The sequence below is a fragment of the Balaenoptera physalus genome, assembly GCF_965194825.1.
Source record: "Balaenoptera physalus genome assembly, chromosome: 8".
In the NCBI taxonomy this organism is placed as follows: domain Eukaryota; kingdom Metazoa; phylum Chordata; class Mammalia; order Artiodactyla; family Balaenopteridae; genus Balaenoptera; species Balaenoptera physalus.
In genome coordinates, this window is record NC_138887.1 from 79,823,894 (window position 1) to 79,843,222 (window position 19,329).

General features: G+C 32.1%; 1 protein-coding gene across 14 annotated transcripts in view; it reads left to right on the forward strand.

Moving 5' to 3' along the window:
* The window catches only part of BBS9 (Bardet-Biedl syndrome 9), a 471,319-nt gene that overhangs the window by 119,969 nt on the left and 332,021 nt on the right, over window positions 1–19,329 (forward strand). The window lies entirely within an intron of this gene.

Sequence of the window (19,329 nt, forward strand, 5' to 3'; positions counted from 1 at the left end):
TGTGTTAACATTAACTTTACAAAATTTATCAAAAACGAGAGAAATAGATATCTAACTGTGTAATTTTTCTAGTTTGTCAGTATATGAGGCAAGATCTTGACAAACTCTTTAGCATCTCAAATTATGTTTAGGAATTGAAAATCTCAATAAATGTATAGAAACACAACTTTCTATAAAGCTTCATGTATTCCCAGATCTATTCAATTCTGCTTATTTAGATCATTTTATTGAACATTTAAAAACCGTATGTAGAATTTTTCAGTGATGCCTATAGTATCTGATCAATGTGGCTAATCCCCGCAATTTAAGAGGTTGAATGTGGAATATTATTGTTGAGGCTCAATGAAAGGCATTCATATTTGCATTAATGGTTAATCTGAAGCTTAGATGTTGGAAAAATGAAAACGATGTTTTGAAAACATTGAATATTTTAAAAAGAAACTGCTTTTCATATTTATGAGAAAATACTATAATTATAATACTATAATTATAGTTTCTGTGCACTTAACACAAATTACAGTTATTTTGTATCTGAAGAAAAATTTAAAATTTTGAGTTAGCTTTTGCAAAGTCCACCAGATGGTCTTTTAAGTTCAACCAAACACTCAGACTCACCAGACATTTTATATCAGATTTACTTATAAGGATTTAGAACAGGAAAAATATCTTGCCAGCAGGGCAACATCAAGTAATTCTCTTTTGGGAGAGTAATTCTTGCAGCGGTCCATATATCCATCCAAGAGCTGTTCTCTTTGGCCCCCCAAGTGACAGCTTAGGTGCAAGAAGACAGATTCACACTGGTGGGTATGCAGCCCATCTTGGCTTAGAGTCTCCATGCCCCTCAGGAGCCAGTATCTTTAAATACTAAAAAGTCATTGTGGTTTTTGTATGTATGTGGGGCATGGGAGAGTGATAGAAAGAACTTATTGAGATCATTTAGTTGAAATACTTATATTACAGGTATATTATTTACAAGGAATTTGTCTATTTTAAGAGTCGCCAGACTCATAGAGAAGCTCAGCGGTATGGGTTGCCAGCAGATATTTATGGTTAATTTATAGTTTCTGGTCCAGATGCAACTTACAAGTCAAGGGACAAATAGTAACTGAAAGTACCTTGAATAAAAAGTCAAATTTCTATATAGTGTGCAGCAAGATGCTTATATTCAAAATTAGCCTGACACACCTAAATTTAGGTACTTGTAAATGAAACTTCCTATTTCTCATAAAGATCATAATTATAAATAAGTGCAAATATTACCATTAATGATTTCCACGGTTAATATATAGCAATAATTTCTAATTATTCATTGGAAGATTTTTCTTATTTTTATGCACTTTAACATAAAAATATAGGATTAGAGTGTTTGAAAGAATTTCACTGTAACTTTTAGTAGAATCAAAAAAATTTATTACTGACTTAACTAACATATTTGTATTGAGAAGTTATTATTTGAAGTTAGAGCACTGAAATAATGTCACTTCTGCTTTTTATTACCTTTAGGGTTAAACTTTTTTGGTAGAAGCTTCCTTGGCTACATGTGTTTATTTGTAAAGGAAATTGCTGCTATTTTAATATGTTTCTTTTCAATGAATAAGAAATATTGGATTTGGATCAAGTTGGTGCAATTATACTTAATAGCAGCATTTTCTTCAGAAACTACGATGCTTTATTTCCTCCCACTCCCTCCTAGTTGGCAGTCCTAGTCCTCTCTACCTTGTTTATTATAAACCAGTTTTAAATCTCTCTGGGTTTCCTTCTTTCTTTTCAGAGTAAATGGCATTCTTGATTAGAATTTTTTTAGTCTAATTATTTTAATTTTTGTGTGTTAGACTATAGGAATGTGAAATAAATATGCAGTTTACAGAATCAGAAGAGCCCGAATGTGATAATGTTCTTAAAATTCTTAGCTATTACTGTTTTCCTCTCATTGCACAAAGTAGCTACGGAAGCCTGGCGAGTATCTTACCTCTGCTATAGTCAGTTTCCCAAACGGCAAATAAAGATCATTGTTTATCGGTAACGTTATTCTCTCTAGAGATATGAAATATACCTAAAAGTAGAAGTCTATTTGAATGGACATTCAAAGTGATGGGAGCCTTTCCAAACTTTAGCTGGCAGCCACAGCCATTGTGCTTTAAAATCTTGTTACAGCTCATTTTTTAGTATAAACAATTTGGTCTAGGACTATGGTGTTTTTCTTCCTAGGCTATATTCACTATAGTAACTTTTTATAACTGTCAGTATTTAACATTTTTTTCTTTAGTCTTCGTTGATATAGTATTCTTGACCAGAATGTTTTCCCCGTTTCTTCTCTGGATTTTCAGATTTCTTCTATCTTCGAGTCCTAACAAGTCACATAAATAAGCCTTCCCTCTCTACCCTGATCTCCTTCTTTGAATTTCTATAATATTTATAGTATGTTGGTGACTGTTCTTTGCTTTTTCTAACTCCCCAATTTGATCATACACTGTTTTAATGTAAGGACCTGTTCTACTTTTGCATATCACATTGAATAATCAGTCAGAAAGCTGAACATATGGTATATGCTCAGTAGATACATGAAAATCATTGTGGTTTGTGTGTGTCAGGGTGAGGGGTGGCTAGAAAGACCTCATAAGAGCTTTTAAAGTTTTTTTTAAATATTAAAAAATTGAGACTCATAGATGGAAGGATATTGTTTCTTTGATATTTATTAGGAGAGTTTTTAAATTTCAAAGTGACTTTTTCTTTCGTTTTAGTTTAACGTTTGCTGTTAATTTGTCTTTTTTTTCCTTTGTGCTTTGTAGAAAGAGAATGTTGGCCTATATATACACTTTCTGCTATGTTATATTTTTAAGGATTTCCTTTGTGGCTTAATATTCCACATAATATTTGTAAATATTCTTGGAAGTAAGGTAGAGCATAAATTATGATTTTCAGAGCTTGTGCATTCTTATTGATATTTTCCTCTGTTAATCTATTAATCAGCAGTGGAATGTTTGTCTTTCATTACTATATTTTTCTGTCAATTTTTTGTTGAATATCTAAGTATTTTTGATTTATATATTCTAGTTCTATGTATTCAACTTATGTTTATGATAGTTATTTTATTTTATTTTTTTGATTAGTTTAAAAAATTTTGCCAGTATAAAGTGACCTTTTTTTGTGATTTCATTTAATGTTTTCTTGCTTCTTTGTTTTGTTTTGTTTGCTTTGAGTTCACTTTGTTATTAATTATTGGTATGCTATTGTCTATGCTTTTTTAACCTGTAACTTTATTTTGGGTGTATTTCTTATAAAAAGAATTTGATTGGATTTTTCAACCCATTTTGGAGACCCATTTAAAATTGTTACATTCGATGTATTTTGTCAGTTTTCAGCTTCTATGATATTCTCTACTTTTTATACTATTTTCTTTGGTTTCCATTTCTTGTATGTGAGTTGTGGTTTCATTGCACTTGGAATTCTTTCATGTATTAGATGTTACATACACATACATATCTCTTTTCTTTATTTTACCGTACAATATGACACCCTATACCATTCTGGGGAACATTAAATCAGCCTACTGAGGGAAGAAGCACAATTAATAAGTTAAAAAATTATAATTCATGATATAAAAAGATTCACAATCTTTAACAGATATAGAAAAATACATTAAAATCACTGTATGATCGTATTGCCTAGATAAAAAGTGAACATAAATTTTAAAAACATTCTTGAAAAGAGCATTAGTTTACAATAATAATTTATAGCTGATAAAAATACATGACAGAAAAATATTGTACAATGATAAATTTTTATCATACTGCTGTGGGCCTGGGTTTGATCCCTGGTTGGGGAACTAAGATCCTGTAAGCTACATGGCATGGCTGGAAAAAAAAAAAGATAAAACTCAAGCATTATTTAAAGTTACCTCAATCTTACCATCCAGAATTGACATTTGTTAGCACCTGTTAAACATCAAGCCTGATATTTTTGTCTACAGATATGCCAATTAGGCATAGGATAAAATTTACAAAGCAGAATCATATGTTTTTTATATATAAGTTTATTTTATGTTCTAAGAGAAAAAAGAAATAGATAAAATGGAAGGAATAAATGAATTTTACATAGATATTTATTCACAACAATGTATTTCAGTTTCTAAAAGACCCCTCTAAGTATAGAAAAAAAGTAAAAGGTTGATATTTTCAATTTTTTAAAGTGGTATTTCAACTTTTGGCAGTGTCTGTTGACTCCTGTTATAAAAGATAAGGAAAACAGCAACTTATGCTTTCTTCTTCCTCTCTTCTTACCAAGTTCTGGCATTGTTGGTATCTTACTATTATTTATTTTGTCAAAGTTTAAAACATTTACATACATTTTAGTAATCACTATTTTTAGTCCTTTATTCTATCCTCTCAAAGCTCACCACCAATTCTTTTACCGTTCCTGAATTATCTTGATTTACTTCTTGGTTAGTTGAATTCAATCATCCAGTAGATTTGAGCAAAGCCTTATAAGTCTTCTTGCAATCTTGAGAATTGTTTATTGCTTTTATACATGAAGGTTATCTTAGCTTCCCCCAGAATTTTGGAACCTCCATTTGGTGTTGATAGTTACTGTGGTAAAGTCTGAGGCTGGCTGAACTTTTCTTAAAACTTCTTATTGAATGAATTGCTTTTTCTTCCTGGATGCTCATATCTGACTTATTTTTTAAATCCTTAAAAGACTGTAAATTCACTAGCATTATCATCAATTGATTAATTTTGTATGTATCAGTTTGTTCTAGAACAAGGTGAGATTTGATAGATTCAAGTTTTTGTTCATATCAGAAAAATTTTCTTCCATAATACCTTTGAATATTGGTTCTGGTCTACCAGTTCAGTTTTCTTAATCAATATCATTATTATAAATATATTAAGCTTACATTGTCTTCCAAATCTAGCATCACCTCATTAATTGTCAATTTTTTTCTATTTTGATTTGTCTATTTGTCTATTTTGATTTATCCATGTCTCTCTACCATGCTCTTATGTTTGTTTTTATTTTATTTTATTTTTTCTTGTTATTGCTCCTAATGTGGCTTTCATCTCTCCAGTTTGTGTTTGTGCTTTTCAAACAAAGAAAAAATTATGTTTCTTTCGTTTCATCGATACAATAGTAGCTGTTTGTCTGATTTCTTCATTTATTTCCCTAGGAAGTTCTTGCTATGGGTATTTTCTGCTTTTTGCTTATGTTCTAATCTCCCTCATCTCTATCTCTTTTACTTTATTTGCAATTTCTACACAAAGGTCCTCTGTTCATTACTTTGCAATTATTGCTCATTTTAAAAATGATGGCAGCAATTTACTTAAGAATCATGTGGGAAGTGATGGGAGAGAGTAATGAACTCGGACCACCTGAGTCTTTTACCTTCTCATTGTGTTTAATTTCTCCTTTGCCCTGGTGGTCCATCTCCCTCAGTTTTCAGGGTTTAAGAGGTGGATGAGTCTAACCTCAGTTTTCAGGGTTTAAGAGGTGGATGAGTCTAACAGAAATCCCCCTGTATCTCCAGTCACAGGCTGTTGGTGTTAAAAATCAGTGGCTGCTGCTTGTCCTCTTATTTTCATTGGTTAGGAAGCTAGCTGATTGATAAATGCATCTTATACTTCTACTGTATCCTTCTATTCTTTTTTTAAATTTTTATTGAAATATAGTTGATTTACAATGTTGTGTTAGTTTCAGGTGTAAGGAAAAGTGATTCAGTTATATATATGTATTTTACATATATTTTATATATATATTTTAAGATTTGTTTCCATTATAGGTTATTAAAAGATTTTTTTGAATTTTATTTTATTTATTTTTTTGTACAGCAGGTTCTTATTAGTTATCTATTTTATACATATTAGTGTATATATGTCAATCCCAATCTCCCAATTCATCCCACCACCACCACCCCCGCCCATTACAAGATATTGAGTAAAATTCCTTATGCTATCCAGTAGGTCCTTGTTGGTTATCATACTGTGGTTTTCTATATTCCATTTCCTGCATTCCACCTGTACCCTTAGATCTCATTATGTTAGTCTAGGGCCTGACTCTGTATACCTCTATGCTTGAGGTCTGAGAAGCATGTGTCAGCTCTTGGCATCCTGTCTTATTACGGTGCAGAATTTAAAATGTTCAGCCTCAATAAAATAGATAAACAACCAGGACCTACTGTATAGCACAGGGAACTCTATTTAATAGCTTGTAATAATCTATAATGGAAAAGAATCTGAAAAAGAATAGACATAAATATATAATGTGTATAACTGAATCACTTTGCTGTATACCTAGAACATTGTAAATCAACTATACTTCAATAAAAAAAAGTAAATAAGATGTTCAGCCTCAAAATTTGCTGATTGTGACTGTAGTGATGTCCTTGTTCAATTTCCCTTTTTTTTGATGGGGGCACTGGTTGTTATTGTCATACTTTCTGCTGTTTTTTGTGAGTTTTGAGGAGTTTTGCTGTGCCATCTTTGGCTGGAAGTCATTATTTTTTTTTTATCAGTTGATGTTTATTGTTGCTGGGGAGAGAATTATGGAAAACTTGATTTTTGTTGTGTTGTAAGTAACTAGTTCTTTGTGTGTGGTTGCTTGAAGAATGTTTTTCATTTTTTTTTCTGTAAATGCCACATTTGTCACTATATATTTGTATGATATTGTTTTCCTTGATTTAGTTGGGAATGTGGTGGATTTAATCTGTTTAGACTATTTGTTTGGCTGCTGAAGAAAGCTTCCTTATATTGTATGTTTGATTATTCCTTCAGTTCTGTTTGATATAGTCCATCCTTCAGGGAAATGAATATTGTTTGGTTGGCTATTTATTTTCTGTTCCCCATGTCCACTATGTTCTGCCTCATAATTTTTATTTCTTTGTCATTTTTCTTCCTGTTTTCTGGGAGAGTGTCTGAATTTTGTGTTCTGTATCAGTGCTTACACAGCATTTTCTATGTCTACCATTGGAGATTTTTTTAGCCTACTGAAGTGATATCTTTCTCCCTTCTGCATGCCTCCCTCCTCCTGCATCTTTGGTATTATTAACCAGTGTAGTACATGGCAGGCTATAATTCCCATGATGTACTTGTGCCAGGTATGTCTTACTTTGAAACCTGTTTTTAGTGTTTATTTTGGGATTCTATCTCTGAGCATATAATATACTACTATTAATTTCTGTCCTTTTCTTAGCCAGTTGTTTTATAGAATTTGTTACCTCTGTATGGATATAGATAGTGTAGAGAGGCCAAGGGCAGTGGCAGAAGTGGGAAAGGTTCCGATGGGTAGGGATAAAATACCTTGCTTCCATAATAGGTCAGGTTTGAGTAGTAAAAGATATCAGCATAGTTTTATGGTTCCTATGGAACCTGGATCGCTGAACCAGATTAGGGTAGGTGTTGAGATTAGGGAAGAAGAATAAAACATCTTCCTACCTTTGTTCAGTTGGTCTCTATGAAGTGAAGTTGGGGTGTGGCATAAGCTAAAGCTGCGTTTTTGGCTTTATCTACCTGATAATTAGTCTAAATTTCTTTTAGGTTCTGAATTTACAGTTTATGGGATTGTTTTCTCCGCTTTCCTCCCCTTTTCCAATGATTTCATGTCTGTGTCTTTGTCTCTTTCAGCTCCTGCATGGCCATTTTAGTTAGCTATTGGAGAGACTGCATGAGGACTGTTGCCATATTGAATTGAACATTTCAGAAGAGCCTTAGGATCATATCATTAAATTGCAGAGAAAAATCTAGTTGGCAATTAGATTTGAATAGTACTGAATTTAGGGATCCTTTTGGAGAAATTGGCTTTTTTCCGGTCCTGACCACCATTTAATTTCCAAAAATAATTTTGGTTCAGGCTAGAGATTGAGCAGAATAGTGAGTTTTTTGGGAAAAAAATTAAAAAATAAAATGGCAACCTTTTTAGACAGATTTGGTCCTTGAAAGGTGGCTGAGCTCTTAATTTTACACAGAATATATCACTGTCTTTAGTAACTGGGTATCCCACTGTACTTTCTGACTGGTTCATATTTGGTCTTGTTTCATGCAGTGTTCGTTATAGATGAATTCTAGATCAATTGAAAGAATTTTCATACCCTCTTAAAATTTAACATAGTGCGTTTTGACATTAATTTGATTGTTTTCCTAACCTTCCATTTTCCTCACCATAATGTAGCATTTGTATTCTTTTGGTGATTTTTAGAAATTTTGTAGTTGATTGTAATTGGTGCTTTTGGCATTGTAATTAAATTAAGCTTAATTTAGCTCATTTTACTGTGATGAAGCTTACTGATTTTCAGTGTTTTCACTATTATTTTTTCCTGAGAAGTCTAATTCGTTCCCCTATTTTTTATTTGCTTGTTTAGTTTTTGTTTTGTTTTGCTTTTTCCTTTTATTTGGGAAGTAAAAAATATCTTTTCTATATTAATAGTGATAAATCAGTTTTAAAGAAACCCATTGAGACTTAAGTGGCATAAGATGATAATTGGGTTGTTAACCAGAAATATTAATATTATATAATATATTATGTGATAAATAAATATAAATATAAATAGGGCGAGAGAACCCCTATCAGAAAAGGGGAATTTCAGTTTGGGACATGGTGGGCCTGCTAGTGTAACACAATAGATTATAACTTAATGTAAGGAGATATGGGGGAAGGAAGAGAAGGAAGAACAGAATTTATCATATTTGGTATTTTTTTTCTTTCTCTTATTGTTGATACCTCAGTAACCATGATTTAGACAAATTGTTTATATCAATTCTATTGAAGCACTTTGGGAGTAAAATGAATTGCTGTACTTTTGATGGTCATCATTACTTGTATGCATATACAGTATTTCTATTGTGTATGGTCAAGGTCTTTAATGAGGTGATTTCTAGATTTTATGTTGATTGGATTTTATATCATTTGAACAAGAATTGTGCTTGTAAAGTCCTTATAACCATGTAGCTAAACCATGGTTGACCTATGGCCTATCAATATGCTGCTTTATGAACTGTAGTATTGCTCCTTCCATAAGTAGTTTATTCACATGGAAAAGACTTGCAGTAATCTTATAAATAAATTAAAAAGCCATGTCTTTATTGTTATTTATCAGTTGAGGTTATAATCCTTAGAAAACTTATGAAAGTTAGAAATCTTTTGCTGTGGTCTCATGTTTTCATTATCATTTTATTTTTTATGTAGTAATGTAAAACACAGCATCCTCCATTCTCATGAAAAGTTTGATAGTAATTACAGTTGCAGATTGTTTGACTTTGGTACATTCCATAGCAAATCTGTTTAATTTGTCTGCCAGAGGTTTTAGAAGCACTCTACAGCCAAAGATAAGGAGTTGCACTTAGAATGCTGGTTGGGTTTATTCTTTTGTGTTTTATAAATTAAATGTTTTAATGGTAGAATTCATCTTATTACCATGTATTTCCACTGCAAAATTTCTTTAGACATACTGTCATTGAGACTGTGAACTTCTCTTAAAAGGAAGTGCTCAGTCTCAAAGAAAATAATCTATATGGAAAAGCCTTGTGTTTTGGTTTCTGATTCTCTGTCCCATACTGATATGAGAGTTAATTTCATAGCGGATGAAGGGGCTGGCAGAGGAGTCAGTTGTTCAATAGAGTGGTAGCAGCAGAAAAGTGTTTTGCTTTTCACTAGTTAGGGCGAGTTTTGTCTTTTAATAAATGCATAGCTCCTTGGCCCTTTGGTCTTGGAGATTATTTGTATCAGGTTGGTGACTTTGCTTTCCATCTTTCTTGGAAATACATGCATCTTTCTTGGAAATATATAATTTTACATTTTCCCTCCTCACTTAAAATACTCTGGTTTCAAAGATAGAATGAGGCTTTAAATTTATTTCTAAATTATTAAAAAATATTTATATTTCCAAGATAAAAAGAGTTACATTTTCTAAGTTGCTTACTGGAGAGTATAAAAGAGAAACAAAGTTATTTTTTTGGGTAATATTAGGTTATATTCTGCTACTAATAACTTTGGAACTTTTAATGAACTTAGTTCTTTTAACTTGTTAATCAGTATATGGTCTATACTTTTGAACTAGCATTGGAGTGCATATCTAGGATATTGCCAGAATAAAAAAGGGTGTATGTAAGTATATAAATCTTACTCTATAAGCTAAAGTTGGATGCCTTAAAATTAGAATCAACTGTTATCTGAAAGGAAATGCAAGAATACAACAGTACATAGTTATTGCCTGGTGTGTACTGGCATCGTTGTATCATTAGGCTCTTAAATTCTAAAAAGAACTACATTAGTAACTCATTCAAAACTTCTGAAGTGTTTAATGGTTTAGAAATCTTCACTAACTCCCTACATCTTTAAAAAACAGATTGGGGAGAGTGATGGTGCATTACTTCTTTTCAAGAGACTGGAATACTAAATAAAATTACCCAAAAAAGGGCTTGAAAAATATAATATAGTCAAGCAATCATGTTATCATTTAAGTCCTCTTTATAACTTTAACTTGAAACTAGTAAGTAAATGAAATTTTGCCTGCTAAAATAGGGCTTTATCTCTCAATTATCTGACCTCTGTGACACACGGAATCTGTCACTGAATAGATAGGAGGGTTCCCACATATTCTAAAATGGGGATCTGTATTCAATGGTTTTCCTGCCTGTAGATAAAGTCTACTAACTTTTGTCCACTGAAATGCAGTTTACTATTTAAAATAAGTGTAAAATAGAAACAGACTTACTACCTGCTTTATTGATATGCTAAAAAAAGAAAGATTCAGATGCCCATATAATTTGTTTTGAGTGTGTAATATTTAAAACCATAGAGAAAACTGTACTAATTCAAAGTTAAAGTGTTTTTGTTTTAATTAAGTAGGTGACAGAATGCCATTATTGAACAGTAATTCATTAATGTAGAACATATGTTCTAATTAGAACTTATGTTCAAATCTTTATAAGCCTTGGCTATGTGAAATCTTTGCTTAGTTCAGAAAGAAAGATTTATTATACTTTTTTCCCCTTGTAGTTCATCAAAAAGTCATCTTTAATTTTCCAATGTTTTTAGAGTGAGAGTATTTTAATATTTGTAGATAGCATGTATTACATATTATGAAGATGTTTTAGAGCGTACATTGATTGTCTAATTAGTAATGTGTTCTTTTACCATAACACTGTTCCAAGAGTCCATATGCTAATAATAACTAATATTTATTTCACTTACTATGCACCAGGCAGTATTCTAAGTGCTTTATACATAGTAATTTATTTAATTCTTCTAAGAATTGCTACTATTATTAATATTATTACCATTCCCATTTTATAGGTGATAAAACTGAGGCATAGAAAAATCAATAATAAGCCGGAGCTCATAATCAAACATGTAAACAACTAATTATAGCATAAATGGGTTAATGTCCCAACATAGAAAAGCAGAAAGTGATAGGGCCCTTCAGAGTATTTAGTCTACCATGCTACTAGAAGTCGAACTCCCAACTCTTTTTGTTTCTACTAAAAAACTCTCATACCTTTCTTTTCTCCAGAACAATTGCTTACCTTTCATATTAGTGCTATCCAATATTCAATCTAATGACAGTATATTGTTTGAAATTAAAATGATAAACATTTGAAAAACCAGAAGGTAGAAGCCTAAAACAAAAGTGATTACTTTTGGAGTGTGGGACTGAGGGGTGGAAGAATCTGGATATGTTCTTTAAATAACGTTTAGAAAGCCTAAGGTATTCTAAAAATCACCTTCAGTCTTTGGAAAAACAATGATGCTGCCAAGGCTCTTTCATTTAAATCTAAAATAGTTTAGATGTATTAATATAGAAATAAATATTTTAGAATGAATAAAAAGTGAAAGATAAATTATTAAGTATTTTAATTAAGAAGAACAGTGTTATAGAAAATTATTCCTTTTTTCTTTTTATTTGAAAGAAAAGTTATGGTTTGTGAATTAGAAATTACTAGTATTCAGTTATCAAAATACAATGAAAAAAATAATACCTTTTATCTCTCACTTATACTTATTTCCAACAGCAAATTTCTCTCCTCTTCTTATCCCATCTTGTTACCTTCATATTTCAAATGAGTAGGAACAGTTCATATTAATTGAACATTTAAAAATTTTTCTTGGAAGGAAAATTATTCTGATTTGGACCATATAACAATTTACCTTTAGCAATGAATTTTGCAATAACTCTGAACATTTAGGAGTATACAAATTCTACATTTCCCTTCTTTTAAAAAAACTTTGTTAACGATGGAGAAAACATATATGACATCTTTCAAGATCTGTAGTTGGAAAAAAACATTCTTTACTTTGCAAAGCCTCAGCTATGCCCATACTGTGTGAATGCAGCATGGAGCTAGTGTGTGAGTGATCAAGCTGCAGGAACAGTTTCTATGGAAACAATATTCAGAGTACTTAAAGTTTAGCAGAAAAATATGAACAATTAAAACACAATCACATTGGGAGTAATGGGCGGATGGAGATAAAAAAGTTATCTTGCTGCTTTTTTAAATTTCTGCAGGCTTCCAGATGGTATGAAATGCTTTGTTCTTCCCTCCAGCCCATCTGTTGTTCTTTAGTGTAACTGACATCACCACAACTACTGCAACCATTAAAGCATCACCATATAAAAATGGCAAAATTTAGAACGTATTGCATAGTTTCATGGAAAGAAGATTACAAGAATCAAAGTTATAGTTTGTTGAAAGATTTGCTATTTTATTTTTTATTTTTTGGTGTGTGTGGCGTAGTGGTATGATAGAAGTAATGCCCAGGAATGATGTACTCTAAGATTAGAACAAATTTCCCTTATTTGAGGTGGTGTAGAAAAATTTTCATGATTTAGAATTAAACATAGGGATTTCTTTATGTATCATTGAAATGAATTACTTTTTAAGTAAAGGATATAGTGTATGTGATCCACTAAACCTATGCATTTGTTTTATTTCTTTTTTCCCCAGACTATTAGTCTTTGCCAGAAATGGATATATGTGTTACTGTTTTCTACACAAAGATTACTTTAAAGAAATAGTTATAATAATAATTATTTGTGCCAGTTTCAGTCCAGCAAATATATAATTTTTGTAGTTTAAAAAATTTTAAATAGTTAAGCAAAATAAATTTCTATTTAAATAACATAAAATATTATAAAATAATTTTTATTTATTGGTGTCTGCCTAAAGGCAGATCTCATAAATTTTATTTGTTGTTTTTTTGCCACTTTTATCAAACAGAATTTGTGTTTGCTAGAATAGAATTTAGATAGTGAATTCTTTACTCTTAATCAACAAATTCATATCCTTAGAGTAACTTTGGATTGATTATTCATCTTAATTCTTTCCTTTTTTACTCCTTAATTACTTATGTCTAAAAACTAGTCTTTATGAAAAGTTAAATGAAGTTTTGTTAAAATTAGAATAATTCTTGTCTAGGTTACTTTTGCCCATTTTTAAGTGCTATAATTTAAAAATACTTTAGAAAAATCAAGCAATAGTTATGTGTTGCTTTTAAGGAGATTCTTGTCACCTTTCTTGTGTTATTCCCCCCCAATACATATCTTTCTTCCAGCTTGTATATATTTCATGAGAATTCATATTTATTTTGAAAAAATCTTTCAAGATTATGCCACATTTGAGTTCAGGAAATCCAGTTTTGACTAGAAGTATTGCTTTACCTTTAGCAATATGAAAATGAATTAATACAGTACCTTGAGTTTTGGCAAACTCATCTTTAAGCCATTTGAACCTCCCAAGTGATACTCAAATATGTAGTGAAATTCACTAGCTCCTAGAAGCCCAGTGAGTCTACAATGTTTGGTTTCTTAAAAACAAGCTAAACTGAATAGCAGTATTAGGTGAGTTTCATTCAGAATGCCATGTAGCACGGAAACAAGTCATTTGTCTTCCAGTGTGAATTCTAATAGGTCTTAGTTCCCCAATCTAGGCTCTTTCTGTGGCCAGGACTGGGGTCCTATGATGTGTAGTCTTTAGGGACACTTTAGTTTCAAGTCTGGGGAGAATACCTTCTCCAGCTGAGCTTTTTCTCTGGGGAGTTGGCTTACAGAATGGGCATCTCAGAGACTAGAATAGTGGTTATTAGGGGTGAGGGAGATGGAGAGATTCTGGTCAAATGGCACAAGCCTTCAGTTATAAGATTAATCAGCTCTGGGGATCTAATGTACAGCATGGTGACTATAGTTAATAATACTGTGTTGTATACTTGAAATTTGCTAAGAGAATAGACCTTAAGCAGTCTTATCACACACACACACACACACAATGGCAACCATGTAAGGTGATGTATGTGTTACATCTGGTTGTGATAATCATTTCATGAAGTGTATGTATGTCAAATCACCCCATTGTATACTTTAAATATATACAGTTTTATTTGTCAATTATACTTCAATAAAACTGAAAAAAAAAAGAATGGGCATTTCTTTTTTTCACATAGGGACCACCCTGTTCAATTTCTTCAAACGTGGCAGTGAGTTGGTATTCAATGAATGTTGGTTGAATGACTGACTGACTGAAGGGATTAATGAAGCAATTGAAAACAAGTGACTCAATTAGAAGGGTCAAAGGCATACTGCTTCACAGCCTGAACACTTTGCCTATGGGAAATTAAAAAAGTATTTAGTTTGGCTGCTTAAAAAATTTTTTTTGACCATAATGCATTTGTTATAGGAGTGGATTAAAACTATGGCCTGAAAAAAGTGTTTTCAATTTTGTGGGAATTTAATTTAGTCTCAGTAATCCTGTCCTCTCTTCTGTGGATGATGGGAATTTGTTTATGGAACATTTATTTGTTTGTTGAGGTCAAACATTTTATTAACCTTTTGTATTCTGTCAGACATAGATGAATAACTCATGAAGAGTCTTAGATCCATATTTCATGAAGGGCATAATTGCAATTTGAATTCCTTATATGCATAATTATTTATTATGCTAATGAGTATGCTTGTACTGTTAACTTTAGGTTGTAGAAAAGAAATTTTAAAAGAATTATGTTTTTATTGGCCTTGACTTTATTTTATGTCAGCAGTCATGAGTTCATGTATTTTTATGTACAAAGTGTCTCATACCACTTCATAGAAAGCGTATTTAGTGTTGTATGAAAGGAGAGAAGGTTAGCACTCCCTTTGACAAGGATGGAAGAGGCCTTCCGGCCTAACAACACACATATGGTTAAGAAAGCATATTTAATTATCTTCTAATGGATTATGTCAAAATTTCTTTCCCTTACATATTTTACATGGAAATATTTTATATTCTTATCAAACTCATATATATATGTATCAGGACTGGCCACTTGAAATATATAATTATAAGAGAGTGAAAATAGAACGGGTTATACCAACAAAAATTTTTTGATAATCAGAAATTACACAGCACTCTGATGCTCTTTGGGAGAAACCTCAGGGGCTTTTTTCTTTAAAAAAATTCAACTTTATTGAGGTATAATTTATATATAGTTAAATTCACCCACTGTAAGTGTTCATTGAGTTTTTTAATTTTTAATTTTTTCTTCCAGTTTTCTTGAGATATAATTGACATAGAGCATTGTGTAAGTTTAAGGTGTATAGCATAATGATTTGGCTCACATATATCATGAAATGATTATCACAATAAGTTTAGTGAACATCCATCATCTTATATGCATACAAAATTAAAGAAATAGAAAATTTTTTTATTGTGATGACAATTCTTAGGATTTACTCTCTTAACAACTTTCATATAAAACATAGAGCAGTGTTCATTATATTTGTCTTGTTGTACATTACATCTGCAGTACTTATTTATCTTATAACTGGAAGTTTGTACCTTTTGACTTTTTTCATCCAATGTTGAAATAGGCAAGCAAAGGACTCAAGGGCAAAAGAAAAAGGGGATCTGTAATTTGTCACAAGAGAGGAGATGAGTCAACATAGGTCAGAGTATATTTCTACCTAGGCACTGAACAACTTCATACCTTATAATGCAAACTTCTATTGTTTCTATTGAAATATTGTTTATATTTTTATTTTTTATTTTTTTGGCCATGCTGTGTGGCATGTGGGATCTTAGTTCCCCAACCAGGGATTGAACCCTCGCCCCCTGCAGTGGAAGTGTGGAGTGTTAACCACTGGACTGCCAGGGAAGCCCCTGAAATATTGTTTCTTGAGGTCACATAATATCATCTAGGAAACAGTGTTAAGTAAAGAAAATTTATAATAAAATTAACTGTCTTGTAGGATAGCAGAGACTGAGTGCAGTGTATTATCTATGTTTTTTTCCATTTTCTCTTTTCTGTGTGTTTAAATAATATTGTGTCTTGTTTAACCAATAGATAAAAACCTATGTCTGTAGACCACTGGGCCATTGTGATTCAGATACTTTTAATTTCTGTAATTATTAATGAGTAATATACTTAATCCCCCCCAATAGCTTCTTTTATTCTCTGTTAAATACATCACCTTCTGTTTCTGGGAGACTTAAGTTTTTTCCTATATGAAGAGATTTAACAAAATTTTATGTGTGGCTTCAATGTAACTGCTAGAAATATTTTTATGCTACTTCATTTCTCAGTGGAGCATGAGTTACATTGCCCTAATGTTGGGGGGGGGGGTATTAAAGACATTTTCTCCCTTTCTTTCTGAGTGGCCTGAAACCTATGAACTAAAAGCACAGAAGCATCAGACTGTGAATCTTAGTTTAATATGTATTTTCTTAGAAGCCACTACAGGTGAATTATTTATTCTGTATTATACGATGCTGTTTAACTTTGATCTGGCCAACTAGTAGCAATAAGACTACTTCTAAATATCTTTCCATTTGGAGATGTTTACTATTGTCATCAACAGCAATCCCCTCCCCTCCCACACACAAAACACTTTCATTTATGTATGTATGTATATATGTATGTACGTATTTACATTTTTATCTTTCCTCCCCTTCACATTTGGTGGGATGTGCGTGGCTTTCTGCAGAGTGGAGGGAGAAGGAGGCCTTGGCTGGAGGCTGCTATTGATTTAAGGCAGTGGGCATTAATAGGCAGCATCTGCCCTCTCACTTTTAGTAATGCAGCTGACCCTTTTAGCTGTTGGATACCCGAGCTGTAAGCGGCAACTTTAATGTGATACCTTAGAGTTATGTCCTTACTAAGTAAATCATATTTAGAAGCTTTTATGTTATCATAGTCATGCTTGTTTTTAAAAAGCCTAAACATGATGAACATTAAAAATGAATTTATATTCATGAAGCAAAATTTGATTTTCTAGGTAATTACCAATTCATCTAGAAACTCAAACGGTTGCTTTTAGTGTTCATCTGTGTAAATGACACAATAAAAAAAGAAAGCTATTCTGTGATACTCTGTGCTTTATTTCAAATGATTTTCTTGATGATACATTTATTTTGTATAAGGCTTTTTCAAATAGTCTCTTCTTTCCTAAGTAAGTTTGCTGTAGATGGAAATAACTTAATATGTCTATTGTTAGAATGAGACCAGTATAATCTTTTACTTAGTCTTTTATTTAGGTACAACCTGAGTGGGCATATTGAATATTTGAAATATGGTTGTAGATTAAAGGATATACAGAGATGTTATGTAATCTACCTTTAAAGCAAGTAGTGTTGGGATTTGTACTTAAGTGATGTTGGATCTAAAATCGAATCAAAGAGGCAGAAATTCAGAGAGGTTTGTTTCTCCCTAATTAATAAGAGAGAGAGATGAATTGCCATTGATTTTTAAGAGTAAAATTCTTAACCGTGATGGAGGATTTCCCCATATTTTTCTCCTCATATCATTCTCTTAATATTATTCATACACAGCTTTTGTTATTTAATTTTAGGTTTGAAATGGGAAATGATCAAAAAGCATTTTTATAATGGGAGCTTAAAGATTACAGACTATATAGTTAAATTTTTAATTGTATAAAAATGCAATAAAGTGGGCAAAATTAAGAAATATATATTTTAAAAGGACCAAAATGTTATGTGATACCTAAATTTTAAACCTTAGTTCTGCTTTTACTTCTTTTCTTTTTTGGCCACACTGTGCAGCATGTGGGCTCTTAGTTCCCCGACCAGGGATCAAACCCGTGCCCCGTGCATTGGGAGTGAGGAGTCTTAACCACTGGACTGCCAGGGAAGTCCCATTATATCCGTGTAGCTTACTTATTTTATACGTAGTAGTTTGCTCCTCTTAATCACCTACCCCATCTTGCCCCTCCCCCATTCTTCTCCCCACTGGTAACCACTAATTTGTTCTCTGTATCTGTGAGTTTGTTTCTGTTTTGTTATATTCATTCATTTGTTTTATTTTTTAGATTCCACGTAAGTGGTAACATACGCTATTTGTCTTTTTTTTTTTTTGAATTTTTGAATTTTATTTTATTTTACTTTTCATACAGCAGGTTCTTATTAGTTATCAGTTTTATACACATCGGTGTATACATGTCAATCCCAGTCTCCCAATTCATCACAACACCACCCCCACCCCACCGCCACTTTCCACCCTTGGTGTTCATACGTTTGTTCTCTACATCTGTGTCTCAATTTCTGCCCTGCAAACCGGTTCATCTGTACCATTTTTCTAGGTTCCACATATATGCGTTAATATACGATATTTGTTATTCTCTTTCTGACTTACTTCACTCTGTATGACAGTCTCTAGATCCATCCACGTCTCAACAAATGACCCAGTTTCGTTCCTTTTTATGGTTGAGTAATATTCCATTGTATATATGTACCACATCTTCTTTATCCATTCGTCTGTCGATGGGCATTTAGGTTGCTTCCATGACCTGCCTATTGTAAATAGTGCTGCAATGAACATTGGGGTGCATGTGTCTTTTTGAATTATGGTTTTCTCTGGGTATATGCCCAGTAGTGGGATTGCTGGATCATATGGTAATTCTATTTTTAGTTTTTTAAGGAACCTCCATATTGTTCTCCATAGTGGCTGTATCTATTTACATTCCCACCAACAGTGCAAGAGAGTTCCCTTTTCTCCACCCCCTCTCCAGCATTTGTTGTTTGTAGATTTTCTGATGATGCCCATTCTAACTGGTGTGAGGTGATACCTCATTGTAGTTTTGATTTGCAGTTCTCTAATAATTAGTGATGTTGAGCAGCTTTTCATGTGCTTCTCGGCCATCTATATGTCTCCTTTGGAGAAATGTCTATTTAGGTCTTCGGCCCATTTTTACATTGGGTTGTTTATTTTTTTAATATTGAACTGCATGAGCTGTTTATATATTTTGGAGATTAACCCTTTGTTGATTTGTTTGCAAATATTTTCTCCCATTCTGAGGGTTGTCTTTTCGTCTTGTTTATGGTTTCCTTTGCTGTGCAAAAGGTTTGAAGTTTCATTACGTCC